This window comes from Rattus norvegicus, chromosome 19 (assembly GCF_021556685.1).
Source record: "Rattus norvegicus strain SHRSP/BbbUtx chromosome 19, alternate assembly SHRSP_T2T, whole genome shotgun sequence".
In the NCBI taxonomy this organism is placed as follows: Eukaryota; Metazoa; Chordata; class Mammalia; order Rodentia; family Muridae; genus Rattus; species Rattus norvegicus.
In genome coordinates this window covers 47,827,919-47,845,252 of record NC_141552.1, presented here as the reverse complement: position 1 = coordinate 47,845,252, position 17,334 = coordinate 47,827,919, and the positions used below count along the sequence as shown (strand labels likewise).

The 17,334-nt window shown below is 37.0% G+C and overlaps 1 long non-coding RNA gene across 2 annotated transcripts in view; it reads left to right on the top strand.

The window, feature by feature from the left end:
- The window catches only part of LOC147999432 (uncharacterized), a 163,066-nt gene extending 147,573 nt beyond the window's left edge, over nt 1-15,493 (top strand). The window contains exons 4-5 of one of the 2 annotated variants that reach the window (XR_015644111.1): nt 5,877-5,971; nt 12,262-15,493. This is a non-coding gene — a long non-coding RNA (uncharacterized LOC147999432). The remainder of the gene's footprint in view (nt 1-5,876; nt 5,972-12,261) is intronic. The other variant, XR_015644112.1, reaches the window with a different exon arrangement.
- Nucleotides 15,494-17,334: the final 1,841 nt, after the last annotated feature.

Below are 17,334 nucleotides of genomic sequence, written 5' to 3'. Positions count from 1 at the left end.
GGGTATCTGTGACCTAATTTTGAGATCATATGACTCACTTTTCTGTCTTCTTTTTCTCTCACTAGGCTTATAGGACATCATGAAACTGGCTTTTGACATTTTCTGCTTGTTCCTAAAAATGCCACATCAACAGCCAACAGTCCTGTTATGAAGAATCTACATGGCTTGATAATTTAATATATGAAATAGCAAAATACACTGATATTAAACAAAATTAAACTTGATATTAAGTTTTTTCCCCCTTTGGGTAGAATTTTTGTGGGTTGAGATTCCACAAAGGATAGTTTGTACTTTTTTGCATAGTGGCACTTTTTTGGGAGGGGTTAATAGGTCTAATTAAGGTGCCCAAGTAGAAGGCCCTAAAAGATTAGGAGGCATCATGAGAGCATTTGCCAAAAAGATGGAAGCCACATAAAGCAAATGTTTGCTGGTTCTGTTTTCCCAGAGTTCTGTGGTTCTCATAGTCGAGAGATTTGAAAAAGTAGAATTATGTAGTTACAGATATGTGACACTGATTCTGTTTTTATTTTGTTATGATGGATATCCTCCTACCTCTGGGTGCTGGGCTGAGCCATAATGGGGTCAGACAAAACAGAAAAGTCAGTAGGACTAATACCATCTTTATTTAAAAATCTGATGTGTTTCTTGTCACAGATATTTTTGCACTGGTTTTCATCCTTAAAAATATTTCACTAAAATACTATTTATCACAATTATCACAATTTTTGACACACTTTAAAATTTGCACTAAAGATAGTATTTCAAACACATACATCTCTAAGCCTGGAACTACTAGCCATTCAGTAGTGACAGGGTCACTGTGGGCTAAGTGTGGGTGAGCAATGAGAAAAGAATATGTCTTTTCATGGGGTTCTTGTGCCTTATGGGCGCAACTGTCTGACTACATGTAAGAAGGCATGCAATGAACTGAAAACATTTAGTATCCTGTGAGATTTTACAAAACGCTATCATAGGCACCATTTATTGTAGTCACATGCGATTTATGTTCCTCTCAACTATTGAATTGTATACAATGTGGAGTTATTTCTAAAAATTTAGGCAAAAGATTGACACATCAGGAACTCTTCCTATAGGCAAAGCAAAACCATGGCAATGAGCAAGACAATCCCTTGGTAAGATGCAGGAGCGGCGTTTTCAATTGCTCTTGGAAATGACCTGGGAGAACTGGTTAGAAAAGGAGGAAGACTAGAAAGGGTAAGCACAGTCTGATGAGGTCAAATAGCTCCAGGGAGTAGACAGTGATCCCCAGTGTACATGAAATGCAACTAATAATAGGCTCTAGACATGTTTCCTTCCATTCAAGCAAAGTAATGTTTTCCTGCAGGCCTGCCATGGAAAATGGAAATGACATGGACTAGTGAACTAAGTGGAGAAATATGCACTTAATTTAACATGGTTGTGAAATAGAAAGAGAAAACAAAGCCATAAAGCCACGTGTGAAAATGGGGGCCATTTTGTAGGCTGTTTATCAGAGTCAGGGGACAAGGTAACAAGTTAATTAAAGATGACCAAGTCTAGCTTCTCAAGACACAGGCTAGTTCCTTACCCCTTTCTGGCATACACATAGTACATCTGTACAGTGTCTTGAAAAGTCTGTTGGGTCCTCGAACGAGTTAAAGCCACAACTCCCAATACAGAAAATAGGAGAAATTGAAAACAGTCAACTGGATTCTTGTACACCAATGTAATTCATCATGTTATTACTCATAATAGCCAGCAGGTGGCAACAAGGAATCAGGCACCAACAGGAGGCCATAATGAAGAGTGTCAGAAAAATGTAATATCTGCACACTACAGAAGATTAGTCAGTTGTGAAACGGAATGAAATTTTGATATATGCTACACATTAAGTGAAATGAGCCTGGCACAGAAAGGTCTGTATTGTATGATTCCATTTATATAAGATAATAGAATAGACAGATAGGAGTTCTGAGAACGGTACTGGGAACTTGTTTCTCATCACATGCCGCTTTCAATTGAGCTGTATTATTTTTCTTCCGTATTAGTTACTTTTCGTATTGTCGGACAGGACAAGAAGCCATTTATGGAAAGAAGGGCTTATCTTGGTAGTTTGAGGGGATGCAGGCTATCATGGTGGGGAAGGCAGGGCCAAGGAACATAAAGTGAGATGATTGGTCACATTTGATGTGCAGCTGAGGAAACAGAGAGGACAGGAAGTAAGGTCTATCCCAGCAACCCATTTCTTCCAGCTAGATCACACTTCAAGGCCTATTCCTGGCTGGGACCAAGAGTTTGAATGTCTGAGCCAACTAGGGGCATACCAGATTCAATTCAACACAGGGTGATGGAGTCCTAGGCACTGCTATGATGATACCATACGAATAATAATGACACCATAAAGTAATTAATTCAATTGAAACACACACTTCAAATAGTTAAAATGGCAAACCTAACAGTATTTTACCACAATAAGAAATAAAATAGGGTGAAGAAGGGGAAAAAAGTCAATTTAGGGTGGGATGGATTGGTGTGAAATATAAATATGTAGTCCTCAATTAAAGCCAAGGGCTTAAAATAAAGCCATAGTCTTTTTTTAAAAAAGAGGGCTTTTTTTATTTATATGTCTACATGTGGCGCTCTCTCTCTCTCTCTCTCTCTCTCTCTCTCTCTCTCTCTCTCTCTCTCTCTCTCTCTCTGCCATTTATATGCGGGTGCCCTTGGAGACCAGACAAACTCCCTTAGAATGGAGTTCTGAGTGGTCATGAGCTCCTGACACAGATGATGGGAACCATATTTGGTTCCTCTGAGAAGTATGGACCTTTTCAGTGTCTTTTCAGTGCTTCATTCCCTGGAGCCATTTTGCTTTTCAAAATTAAAAAATTTTAAGTTTGAAAAAATGTGTATGTTTCTTGCCTGCATGTGTACTGAGTGTATGCTGGAGTCATATTCTTGATTGGATTTGACAAAAGCCACCTATTATTATGTGACTCAAGCCCAACTGTCTCCACAAAATATTCATGTAAGAGAGACTAGAAATATAATACATTGTTGAAACCATTAGTCTGATAAAATGAATGAAAACATATACACTGACAATTTTGGTTTCATAAATCCTTCTCTTTAAGCCAAATTGTACTCTGATTATGGCAACTTCTGTGTCTTTCTTCTATCCTGCTAATAAGCAGGATTAGCATCTGTAAGATGCCAATAGCAGTATGATCCCCACTCCACAACTGTCCTGTATTTGCTGGCAATATCCCCCCACCTGCTTTGTGATCCAAATGGAACTCAGGGCTGCACATGCTAAGCACACATTCTCTGTGTAATCTCCACCACAAGCTAGTGTTATTTTCCTAGGATGGAAACATCAGAGGGCCAGGAACTTCTATAGCTCTTCTAAATGAAAAATGCTTGATACCTTTTTGTCATGATTTTGGCATATTGTGACTCTAAAAGTTTGAATATATTAGAATGTGAACTTCAAAGCATTTATACTACAGAATAGAGTTTCTGTGGTTAAATATAAAGAAATGTGTGCCAGGTAATATACCTTTTTAGAATTTGTGTTTGGTGGATATTTATAGTTCAGGGCTGACTAGGAAATTGTGTGCATCAATTCATGCTTCTCCTTGCTAGTTACTTTTTGACCCTCTTTGTTTCTTTAAAGGCATTTATCAACTTTAGAGGTACCTACCCAGTTTCTAAGTGGGGTGGTAAGTTTTAGAAGTAGATACAGAGATAGTTGTGTGTATATAATGCCACTGAAATGTATACCTGAAAGTACTACATGTTCATTAAAAATGTGTCTTTTCCTAGCCACCCAGCTGGGACTTGCTGGATGCTTTCTGTACAACTTTGTCTCACAGCATATCCATGGCTGTTCTAAACCAAGGGTTAGTTTTTCAGGTTCAACCACCCAGGTTTGTGAACCTAAGGAAGAGAGGTAACTTTTTCTTGGAGTTGGGAAACTTTATTCCTTCTGAACCCTACTTTTACAGTTTTCTCTGTAATTTATAACATAAGCAAGTGAAGAGATTTATCTGAGCCACTAATCTATAAGAGACAAGTTAATATAGTGATATGATACCATTTCATGTTCATCAAGTCAGAAATGAATTTATGTCCAACAATACCAAGAGCTGACAACAATATGGAGCAATGATTCCTTACAAACTGCTGGTGCAGTTATAATTAATATAATGATGGGAAAATTTGTTGATATTTCATAAGACTGAAGATCCACACTTTTTGTCTCAGCCAATCTAGTAAGCACAGGAACTTTAGAATTTCTCATGGGGATAAGCAAGACACCTGAATGCACTGTTCTCGCCCCACTTCTTCTAAAAGTAATATACTAAACATAATGACACCTGACAGCAGAAGGACAGATGGAAAAATGTGCAGCTAAACTATGGGGTATAATTTTGTTACAAAAGTTTTTGTGCCTTTCTGTGTTTGAAATACTATCCTTTCCTAAATAAGGAAGGGGTTGCCAACAGTATGTAAATCTGAAAATGAAACACTTCTCAATATTTCAAATCCATGAACTTTGCTTGAAAGTAAATGAAGAGATATTTATCCAACAAATTAACAAACTGCTCAAAGGCGCCAGTGAAAGCTATCTGTTCATGGTACCTTTATCTTCAGACTAACCTAATATTGTAACATTACAAAATGATAGGCCTGGAAGATCAACTGGAAGAGACAAATTCAGTGTCCCAACTTCCACAATGATTCTTTGTCATTAAGAGAAGAAGGAAAAAGATATAAGAATCATAAATAGAATTCAAAAAAATCAGAATAGCAAAGACCTGGGCTCTAGCCAGTAGCATGTTACATACAAGTGGGATGGTTAATTCTGACAAGATTTAGAATCACCTGGGGGACAAACCTCAAGGGATGTTTAAAATGGCTATTTCCAAAGAGGTTTCCCTGAAGAGAGAAGACTTCAACATGGGTTGCAGCCTCCGAGGGGCTGAGGACCCAGAGTGAATAAGAAGGTGAAAGCAAGCTGAACACTCATCAATTTGCTTCCTGGCAGCAGATACAATGTGAACAGCCACATCACACTCCCACTGCCACCATGAAAATCTGTATTGCTCTTTAACCAAAATAAACTCCACCCTCTCTAAGTGGCTTTTACCAGATATTCTGTCAAAACAACGAGGAAAGTAACTAACAGCCCAATAAACTAGGGTAACCCTTCTTCCTAACAGGTAGCTAAGGCAGTACTGACTTTATTGGTCCTTTTTTCCAGGGATGCAACAAAGACAAGAAGAAATGACTAAGTTCTGTAATATTGTAGTGTGTTTAGCAAACTGAGCAAGCAAAATAATCTAATGTTAAGAGAGAATGACAAAAGAGTAGTTTCTTGTTTTGTTGCCAGGCTAGTCTTCAACTTTTAAGCTCTAGTAGTCCTCCTCAGTCTCCTTGTTAGTTTTAGCTTTTTTTCTAAATTGCTTTGTGTTTTTTCTTAAACCATTTCATGTGCTTTATGCTCAGAAAGCAACAAGGGAATTTTATGACTCAGTAAACCATTCGTCAATATGCTCACCACAAGTAGAGAGTGTCCATCTGTTGGAACATTCTGTTGTGTGGCAGTAGATGTGTAAGTACCTGGAAATGCCATGTAGCTATGCAACTTTGTGTTCAGCCTGTGAAGAAGTGAGATCCAGGAAGAGGAAAGAACACACAGTCTATAGGGCACAGGTGCAGTTGAGACCAAGTGACTGCCTGTATAGTGCTGACATCTATACTTACAGATAAAGAGTGTTATAATATTATAAAGCTATTTAATTGAGGTACATTTCAGAGTGTTATAAGCACATGCTTTAGCCACTAAAGTCAGTACTTAAAATGTTTGAGTAGCTATTATATCTCCATTTTTCTTTCAGCCAACCCCTCCACATGCAATGATGGATGGCACCCATACCCTACCCCACAGCTCTACTTGCCTCCCAGGAGTCCTGCTTTCACCTGGGACATACAGGTGAGATACATGCCTCAAAGTTCTCCCCCTACCCACAGCCTCTAGGACCCCAGCCTGCCTTGAGCTCTGCCCTGACTGACTAGAGCTCTATCTTTCTTCTGCTCACACCTCTACCTGCAAATGTGGATCAGCACACCAATTCCCACCCTAGAGTTCCACATGCCCCTCGGGGAAGCCTAGATCTATATAGGACAACCAGTCTCAGAAGCTTACTACTCCCAGGGACTTCCAGACCAGCCAACACCAGAAACAATCAAATGGTGAAAGGCAATTATGAGAACATAATCAACAGAAGCCAGTGCAATACATCACCATTAGAATTCAGCTTTCCTACTATAGAGCCCTGGATATCCTAACACACCCAAAGAGTAAGACTGTGACCTTAAATTCCACATCATGAAGATAATAGAGGCCTTTGAGGGAGATATAAATAAATCTCTTAAAGAAACATAGGAAAACACGATCAAGAAGCCCTTACAGAGGTAACAAATAAATCCCTTAAAGAAATACAGAAAAGTACAATTAAACAGGTGAAGGAAATGAATAAAATAGTCTAAGACTAAAAACAGAAAGCGAAGCAATAAAGAAAACACAAATGGAGACAACTCTGGAGATGGAAAACCTAGAAATGAGAACAGAAACTACAGATGCAAGCATCACCAATAGAATACAAGAGATAAAAGAAAGAAACTCGGGCATAAAAGATGCCATAGAAGAAATTGAAACATTGGTCAAAGAAAATGCCAATGTAGAAAGTTTCTAAATAAAAACATCTAGGAAGTTCAGGACAGTATGAAAAATCCAAACCTAAGAATAATAGGAATAGGAGAGGGTGAAGTTCCCGGTTAACAGGGCTAGAAAGTATCTTCAACAAAATCATAGAAGGAAAGCTTTCATAACCTAAAGAGAGAGTTGGCCACAAATATACAAGAAGCTTACAAAACACCAAATAGATTTGACCGGAAAAGAAAATCCTCCCACCACATAATAATCAAAACACCAGATGTATAGAACAAAGAAAGAATATTTAAATCACTAGGAGAAAAGGCCAAGTAACATATATACTCAGACCTATCAAGATTATACCTGAATTCTCAACAGAATCTCTTAAAGCCAGATCCTGGACAGATGTCATGTAGACCCTAACAGACCACTGATGGTAGCCCAGATTATTATACCCAGCAAAACTTTCAATCACTATAGATGGAGAAACCAAGATATTCCATGACAAAATCAAACTTATATACTAGCTTTCTACTAATTCATCCCTACAGAAGATACTGGAAGGAAAACTCCAAAACAAGGATGGTAATTATGCCCAAGAAAACCCAAGAAATTAATCATCTTACAAGAAAACCAAAAGACGAGGATCACATATACACAGTATCACCACCAACATTAAAATAACAGGAATCATTAATAACTCTCAACATCAATGGACTCAATTCACTAATAAAAAGACACAAACTAACAGACTGGATATGTAGACAGGATCCATCAGTCTGTTGCATAGAGAAACACACCTCAGAATCAAAGACAGACACTACCTCAGAGAAAAGGGATGGCAAAGCGTTTTCCAAACAAGGGGATTCAAGAATCAAGATAGAGTAGCCATTCTATTATTTAATAAAATAGAATTTTAAACAAAAGTAATTAACAGATATGGGAAAGAACACTTCATGCTCATCAAAAGAAAAATCCACTAAGAGGAAGCCTCAATCATGAACATCTATGCCTCAAATGCAAGGGTACCCACATTCCTAAAAGAAATATCATTAAAGCTCAAATTACGTATTTAACCCCATATAATAATCGTGGGTGACGTCAACACCCCACTTTCACAAATGGACAGGTCATCAAAACATAAACTAAACAGAGAAACAATGAAACTAACAGATGGTATGAACCACATGTATCTAACAGATATCTACAGAACATTTTACCTCCTCATCACCCCCAAATGAATATACCTTCTCAGTCTCACATGGAACCTTCTCCAAAATTTACCATAAAATCAGGCACAAAGCAAGCCTCAGTAGATATTAGAAGATCAAAAAAACCATTTCCATCTTATCAGATCACCATAGATTAAGACTGAACTTGAACAACAACAGAAACAATAGAAACTCCACATACTCATGGAAACTGAGCAACTAACTCTCTACTTAATGATCACTTGGTCAGGGAAGAAATAAAGAAAGAAATTAAAGACTTTCTGGAGTTCAATGAAAATGAAGGCACAGTGTATCCAAACTTATGGGATACAATGAAGGCAGTGCTAAAAGGAAAATTCATAGAAATTGGAGAAGATACCATCTTAGGAACTTAACAGCACATTTGAAAGTTCTTGAACAAAAAGAAGCAAACACCCCCAAGAGGAATAGTTGGCCAGAAATAGCCAAACTTACGGCTGAAATCAATCAATTAGAAAGCAAAAGAACAATCAAAAGAATCAACAAAATAGACAAACCCTTAATCAAAGTAACTAAAAGGCATAGAGACAATAACCATATTGACAAAATCAGAAATGAAAAGGAAGACACAACAACAGAAACTGAGGAAATTCCAAAGATCATCAGGTCTTAATTAAAATCCTGTATTCCACAAATCTGGAAAATCTAGATGAAATGGATGTTGTTCTAGATAAATATCACTCACCTAAGTTAAACCAAGATCAGATAAACTAAATAGTTCTGTAACACCTAAGGAAATAGATGCAGTCATTAAAAGTCTCCCAACCAAAAGAAAGTCCAGAACCAGATAGTTTTAGTGTAGAATTCTACCAGACTTGCAAAAAAGAGCTAATGCCAATACTTCTCAAATTATTCCATAAAATAGAAACTGACCAACCAAGCCACCTCAGTCAGTCAACAGGGTCTCAAGGGAGAGGGTGAGGAGTAAGCAAAGAAAATACAATTAAACGACATTGTAACATGACTCCAGGCAGTGCTGAGCTTGAAGTGAGTTTATTCCCCCACCCCCACCCCATGCCTTTTATACCATTCTAGGTACTTGCAAAGAATAGGGTCAGTTCTTAGATCAAAGACAAAATATTCACACAGTGCAATAAACAAAGCAGTCAAACAGACAGTAGTCAAAAGTTCTGTAGTCACTGTTTCTAAGGGCTTATCAGAATGACCAAGATAAAAGGAATACCATGCATTCCTCTGGTGTGTTTATCTTGAGCTTTGTATTAGCCCAAAATGTAAATAAATATTCTTATCTGAGGTATTCTCTTGTCCTCCTAGCCCAGTGTAAATATTACCAGTATCCTAGAAATGGCATCAAGGGCTCTTTATAATAAACAGAAGCATCACTACCTAATTCATTCTATAAGACCACAGTTACTGTGATACCTAAACTACACAAAGACCAACAGGAAAGAGAATTTCAGACCAAGTTTGCTTATGAACATTGACCTAAAAATCCTGAATAAAATTCCTGCAAACCAAATCCAAGAATATGTGAAAAACATCATTCACCATGAACAAGTAGCTTTCATCCCAGAAATACAGAGATTATTTTATATACAAAAATTCATCAACACAATCCAATATATAAACAAAGTGAAAGAAATATAATCACATGATCATCTCACTAGATGCTGAAAGAGCCATCAACATTATCTAACACCCCTTAATGTTAAAAGTCTTAGAAAAATTAGGAATACAAGGTGAATACCTAAACATAATAAAAGCAATATACAGCAAACCAATAGTAACATCAAAATGAATGGAGAGAAACTTGAAGCAATCCCATTAAAACAAAGGACAAGACAAGGCTACCCACTCTTCCCCTATCTATTCAATAGAGAACTTTGATTCTAGTTAGGGCAATAAGACAGCAAAAGGAGATCAAGGGAATACAAGTTAGAAAGAAAGAAGTCAAGGAATCACTGTTTTTCCAGATAGTATACATAAATTACCCACAACATTCTGCTAGAGAATTCCTATAAATGATAAACAATTTTAGCAGAGTGGTTGGATATAAAATAAACTCAAAGAAACCTGTAGCACTCCTTTATACAAATGATAAATGGGCTGAAAAAGAAACAAAAAACTAACACTCCACAATAGTCACAAATAATGTAAAATACCTTTGTGTAATTCTAACGAAGCAAGTGAGAGATCTGTATAACAAGAACTTCAGGTTTCTGAAGACAGAACTTGAAGAGATATCAGAAGATGGAAAGATCTCCCATGCTCATGAAAAAGGCCATCTTACCAAAAGCAATCTACAGATTCAATAAAATTCCCATCCAAATTTGATACAATTCTTTGCACACCTTGAAAGAGCAATTCTGACTTTATATGGAAAAACAAAAATCCCAGGAGAGCTAAAACAATCCTGTACAATAAAATAGCTTCTGGTGGTAACACTATCCCTGATCTCAAGCTGTACTATAAAGCAATAGTGATAAAAATTGCATGGTATTGGTATAGAAACAGACAGTGGATCAACAGAATAAAATTAATGACCCAGAAATATACCCAAACACCTATGGACACTTGGTCTTTGACAAAGAAGGCAAAACATGGAAACAATGGAAAAAAAGAAAGCCTCTTTAACGTATAGTGCTGGTCTAACTGGTGGTCTGCATCTAGAAGAATGCAAATTGATTCATATTTATCACCTCGCACAAAACTCAAGTTGAAGTGAATCAAGGACATCAACATAAAACCAGATACACTAAATCTATTACAAGAAAAAGTGGGAAATAGCCTTGAGCACATTGGTATAGAAGAAAATTTCCTAAACAGAACACCAATGGCTCAGGCTCTAAGATCAACAATTGATAAATGTGACCTTATGAAACTGAAAAGTTTGTATAAGTCCAAGGACATTGTCAATATGACAAAACAGCAGCCTACAGATTGGGAAAATATCTTCACTAACCCTATATCTGGAAAGCTAGTACCCAAAATATATAAAAAACTCAATATGTTAGACTCCAACAAACCAAATAATCCAATTGGAAATGGGGTACAAAGCTAAACAGAGAATTCTCAGCAGAAGGATCTTGAATGATCAAGAAGTACTCAAAGAAATGTTCAATGTCCTTAGTCATCAGAAAAATACAAATCAAAATGACCTGATATTCTACCTTATACCTATCAGAATGGCTAAGATCAATAGCTTAAGTAACAGCAAATGCTGTTGAGGAAGTGGAGAAAGGGGAATAACCCTCTATTGCTGGTGGAATTTCATATTTGTACAACCACTCTGGAAATCAATCTGATAGTTTCTCAGAAAACTGGAAGTAGTTCTACCTGAAGACCCAGCTATACCATTCCTGGGCTTTTACTCAAATGATGCTCCACATACCACAAAGATACATGGTCCATTATGTTCATGGTAGTTTTATTCTTAATATTCAGAGACTAGAAACTACCCAGATGTCCCTCAACTGAAGAATGAATACAGAAAATGTGATTCATTTACACAATGGAATAATACTATCCAGCTATTAAAAACAAGGACATCAAGAATTTTGCAGGCAAATGGATGGAACTAAAAAGTATTTTCCTGAGTGAGGTAATCTGATATATTTTCGAGGATATATAGATAAATAAATAAATCTAGATCTTTGATCTCAATACTTGAGAGATATGTTCCTTGTGAGTTTGAGGCTAGCCTAATCCACAGAGCAAATCCAAGTCAGCCTGGGCTACAGAGAAATCCTCATTAAATTATAATAATTGTTTTAAATTATCAAAATGAAGGTGGTTACAAGTCCTATGGTTGTAATGATATTATAAATCTTTGATGAGAGAGGTTGAAATAAAGAAGACCTAAATAAAAAAAGGGACTGCTAAATTTGACCAGTCTATACTCTTAATGACTTTAAATTGCTGAAGCAAAGGCATTCTATGTTGGGGGAGAGGTTCTATATTTGTGTTAACAGGAAAGAAGGAAAGACTTGGACTCTGTTGGATTTGACTTGGACAGGAAAAAATCAAAAGGACCATATACACTGGTAATGTATATTGTTAAACCCTCTATTGAAACAACTCTGGAACTGACAAGTACATATTCATCTCTACCCAGAACTTCAGCTTCCATAGCCAATACATCTTTTTGACTACAGAATTTTTATGACTTATTACATACGATCCTTTCATATAACATGAATGGAGATTTATATTGCAGTTTATATGAACAAACTAACTTCTACTGAAAGACAGTTGTCTTTTACCTATTTAAACGAAGATATGTGTGTATCCTGCACATTGAATATAAATGTCTTATTTATAAAAATATGTATTATTTGTAACATTTATATATTGTAGAATGAAGGACCAAGATGGCAACCCTGACAAGATTCACAGTTGGAGATACTGAGATGCTGAGACCTGATGCTTTAGCTCCCTGATTGATCTTGCCTCAAACTGATGCCGCTTCCAGAGACTTTCTTCTGTAATAGCTTCACAATGGATTGCTGCTCCTAGATAATCATAGTTCTTACAGCCTTTCAGATTATACCACTCAGGACTTCAGTTAAGCCCTGAATTTTCTCAGCAGATAGAAACTGGACAACGAATACTCAGTCTCTTAAGTTGGGATAGGTGGTTTGGTCATTTTGAGTCATGATGTTGTCATATTAGGGGATGATTACAAATAATTGTGGTCTTGGACAGGAAGAAAACAAAATATGGATCTTAGACCACAGATTTCTATCTTTTCTCTTCTCTATCCTTTCTTACTTGAATAAATGGTAGGAGGTTAAAAGGGAAAAGGGGGATATAGGGAAAAAAGGGAAATATTAAAAGAAATTAGGTAAGTATGGAAGCATTATTGAATCTTCTCTTAAACAAAAGCATTTTGTAGCCATAATCTTACATTGGTAGATATCTTTATGTTTTGATGAAGAATTGAAGCTATATTTTCTTACATTGATACAAAATTTTGTATATTGATACAGATTTAAGGTTTTCACTGGTATAAATCTTTGTATATTGATACAAAATTTAAGGTTAGTTTGTTACAATATATTTGTATTTTTCAACTTTTGTATCTATATATTATGCCTATGCAACTCATTTTAAAATACAAGGCTTAGTCCTAGTCCTTTTAAAAACTGCTATTATTAATGTTTGGCAATTAAGATATGCTATAAATAAGTAGATGGTCTCAAAGCCTCAGGGATCCACAGAATATATCATTTAAAATTATTTCATTTTAAAAGATAATTTGACTATGAGTCAGGTCTGTTCCTGATAGTACCCTAATTCCAATTCAAAGAAGATGATAAGCATCAAAAAACCTCCACATGGAGTTGCTTCAAGTGTGACAAGCTAGCCACTGGGCAAAAAAAAATGCCTTAAATTCATCTGCAGACAAAATGTTGTCCAAAAAGGACAAATGAATGCAGGATAGTCAACTGCAAAGCTCTGGCAAGACAGAGTAACTAAATCCTTCACAATTTCTGTTTCATATTCTAGTCTAAAAGAATGAATGAAGAGAGATGCTCCAATGTTGTAAAGAATATTGGGGACTATCTAGATAGTGAGCAGTCTGTCATATAATTTTTGGAAGCTGCATCCCTACACTTCTTGCATACTCAGGTAATATTCCTTCTCAAATTCTGGTGGTGTTGAATACTAGATAGTCATAATCTTACTGTAAGCTTAAATTGTTTAGGATTTAAGAAGATATTATAAGTCTAAGAAGATGTTTTTAGGTTAGTAATACAAGTTAGGATAGAAAATGATTTAGATACAAAATTCCAAACTCACCAAGATAGTATAGATAATAGAATAGTTCATTTCAATTGCCAAATATAAATGGACTGGCTATTATAAATGTATACCATACCTTATGGTTTTTATAATTGTTATAATTGTACTCAATTTATATCTGAGAGAAAAAGAGCCTTTTATTGGAAAGAAAGGGGAAGTGTTGAGGGTTGAGGTTTGGTCTCTTTCTGTGTACTGGAAGGCTAAATAGGTTCCCCAAGGCCTGGTTACTCCCAGGCAAGAGAGATTCCACACATACAATGTTACCTTGCTCCTTAATTTAACATTATTGGTTAAATAAAGATGCTTATAGCCAAAAAGTGACAGAAGAGACATGGATAGGGTTTGGGTCCTGGGCTCAGGGTCTAAGTAGAACAAGTGGGGGAGAAAAAGGTGGAGCGAGGAGGGAGTTGGCATGGTGTAGAAGCTGCCATAAGGTAGGTGAATCTTCAAAACATGGCTGTGAAGGCTGGCCAATTGGACTAAATAGCAATCCAGATAGAATATAGCAAGTTATAACTTGGGGTTATTGAGGGGGAAGTAGATTCTAATAGCTTAGAGGGTGGATATCTGCCCAGATCTAGTGCTGATTAAAGCTTATTACAAACATAAAGATTGTATTTTTTTATCTGGTAACTGAATGATCAAAGTTGAATATAAATCACAGATAGAGATAAAATACAATAGTAACCCAGACTCAAAAGGACATGAATGGCATGTACTCACTGATAAGACATTAACCACAAAATGCATAATGGCCATGATACACCCCATAAACCTAGGAAGTTAAACAAGAAGGAAGGCCCAAGTGAGGATGCTTGAGTCTCACTTAGAAAGGGGGAATAACATAGTCGTAGGAAGCAAAGAGAGGAAGAGAACTGGGTAGGAGAGGGGATGAAAAGGGGAATGGGGGGGTCAGGATCAGGTGTGGGGAGAGACAGTGGAGAGGGACAGAGGGACAGGAAAATGAGTGGAAATCTGCACCTACCAGGGTTTGGGAGTGTGGTAGGGCAAATCTCTAGGAAGCCCCAGAGACCTGGGATAGGGGAAACTCCCATGAATCAATGAGGGTGTCCTTAGCCAAGATTCCTTACAGTGGGAATATGAAACCAGAAGAGGCCACCTTCTGTAGCCAGGCAGACTCCACAGTGGAGGGATATGGACAACAACCTATCTACAAAATTTTCAACCTAAAATTCATTTTATCTAAAAGCAATTCAAGGAAAAAAATGGAGTGGAAACTGAGGAATGGCCAACTAATAACCAGCCCAACCAGAGACCTATAACTCTGGCAAGCAGAAAGCACACTTCCACTATTAATGATACTCTGTTATGCTTGTAGATAGGAGCCTAGAGAGGCTATGTCTAGCAGCCTACCGAAACAGATGGAGACATTCATAGCCAAACATTGGACAGAGGTTGGGGACTCTTTTGGAAGAATTGGGGGAAGGTTTAAAGGACCTGAAGGGGATAGAAACTCTACAAGAAGACCAATAGAGACAACTAACCTGGACCCTTGGCAGCTCTCAGAGACTGAGTCACCAACCAAAGAGCATACAGGGGCTGGAGTAAGCCCCCCAGCACACAGGATTGTCTTGACTGGCCATAGTCAAACCCTGCAGATTCTTAATGCACCAGTGTGGGGGGATACCTAGAAGGGGCCACCCCGAAGGCGAAGGGGATGGGGGAAAGACTTTGGGAGGGGGGAATTGGGAGAGTTGACAGTGTTTGGGATGTAAATAAATAGAAAACAAATAAATTAATAAAAGTTTTGAGTTTTATTGTTTGAGTGCCTTGCAACTGACCTTTGGTGAGATGGTTGTAACTGAATTGATTAGATCCTTTATTAAATACAACACATTCGTTAAGGCAGTTCTAAGCTTCAAGGAGTCCTGATGGCTTGCGCATACTATATCAATAGCTTATTGAATGAGCAGAATTAGACCCAGAAGACATCGTTACTGATATGAAAACTAAAATGACTGTGCTATGAAGTCATACTTCTTAGTCAAGAGAGTTGCTCTGAATATTTGCTCAAAAAAAAAAAAAAAACCCAACCACAGTTCAGAGTACATCACATGTTTGGGTATATCAGCAGTCTACTCTCATTCCAAGAGAGCCAGCCAAGGTAGGTACCATTCAGAAGGAGGCTTCTTGATACCTGTGCAAACTTCAACACTCCACTACTGTAACTTAGAAATTGTCTGTTCCTCAGGTAAAGCTATGCATGCCTATGCGGTATTGATCTTAGAATGCTTACATATTCAGCACTCAGGCTCCTCAGAAACATGGGTGCTTCTTGTTCAGAATATTCTCAGATATGAAGCATTATAAACATGAATGGAGTGTGTGCTTTCCTGAAAGTAAGGTCCTGTGTTTATGCAAATATTAACAAGTAGTTAAGAAAACACAAGTAAGTAAAATAGAATGTGACTCATGGGTAGATGGCTTCTAAAATTATTTTTTTCTATGAAGCCTTAGTTGTTTTAAAAGCATTAATGCTGATCTTTGCTTTAAAATGTGGGTGTATAATTTAAGGTAAAACACCTCATTGTACAATGGAAAGTTTACTTTGCTAAGTACTTAATATATAGTAACTTTCTTCCTTGTAAGAGATTACTTTAAACATTTTTAGTAATGTTTTTATGAGAAGGTTCTTATCTGAGGGCTGACAGAAATTTGAGAGAATTATTCAAAGCAGAATAGGATACAGTTTATTTTAAAAAAATAAACTCCTTAAAAGGATATTCTAAAATTTCTCATATAAGTACCATGTAAGGTTTATCAGCTGCTTTCGTGAGAATTACTTAAAATTTTTTCATCTAACTGCCTCATGTATCACATTTTACCTTTTTTTCTTTTCTCTGTGATGAGGATCAGCTAGCCAAAAAATTCTGGGTGAGGATCACTGTTTATGAGAAATAGCTTATGAAGTTTCCTTGCAAATTAGATTCTTAGCACTATTTTTCTCAAAGACTTTATTTTACAAATGACTTGTTGATTATGAAGAATTTCCGATGTACATCTCCTCATTTAAGTGGTGGGGATGGAACGTGTACCACCATGGAGTCAGCATGGAGGATACCTGAGCACATGGTTGGAACAGCGTTCCTATTCTTTATTTTCGTGGTCAACTTTCAGATTGCAGTGATATATAATATTTAATGGGTAATTTGATGTCCCTCTAAATTGAATCCTACTCTCAATAGGTGAGCCAAGAGCAGGTGAAACTCATTGTTCCCTCATGTAGTTGGCTGTTGGATGGTTTTTCCTTTCCCAATGTCACAGAGATGGACTGCAAAGAATCCAGATCCTTGTAGGATGGTGAGATAGCTCAGTCAGTAATGTATGTGACTGTCGGGTGAGTATGAGAACCCGACTTCTGTCAGCACCACCCAGGTAACAGACAGAGCAGGTGGCCTGAGCTTGTAACTCCAGGGCTGAAGAGGCAGAGATTCTGGCCTCTACATTCACACACCCTTACCTATATATCCTCATGCATACAGAGAGGATTGAAGTCCTTCCTCTGTGTGATTTTATCAAACTGTCTGATGAAATTATACAAAATCATCAGTTTCTTTAATAATGTTTTTGCATGAAGGATTATGAACTGTGTTTTTTTAGGTA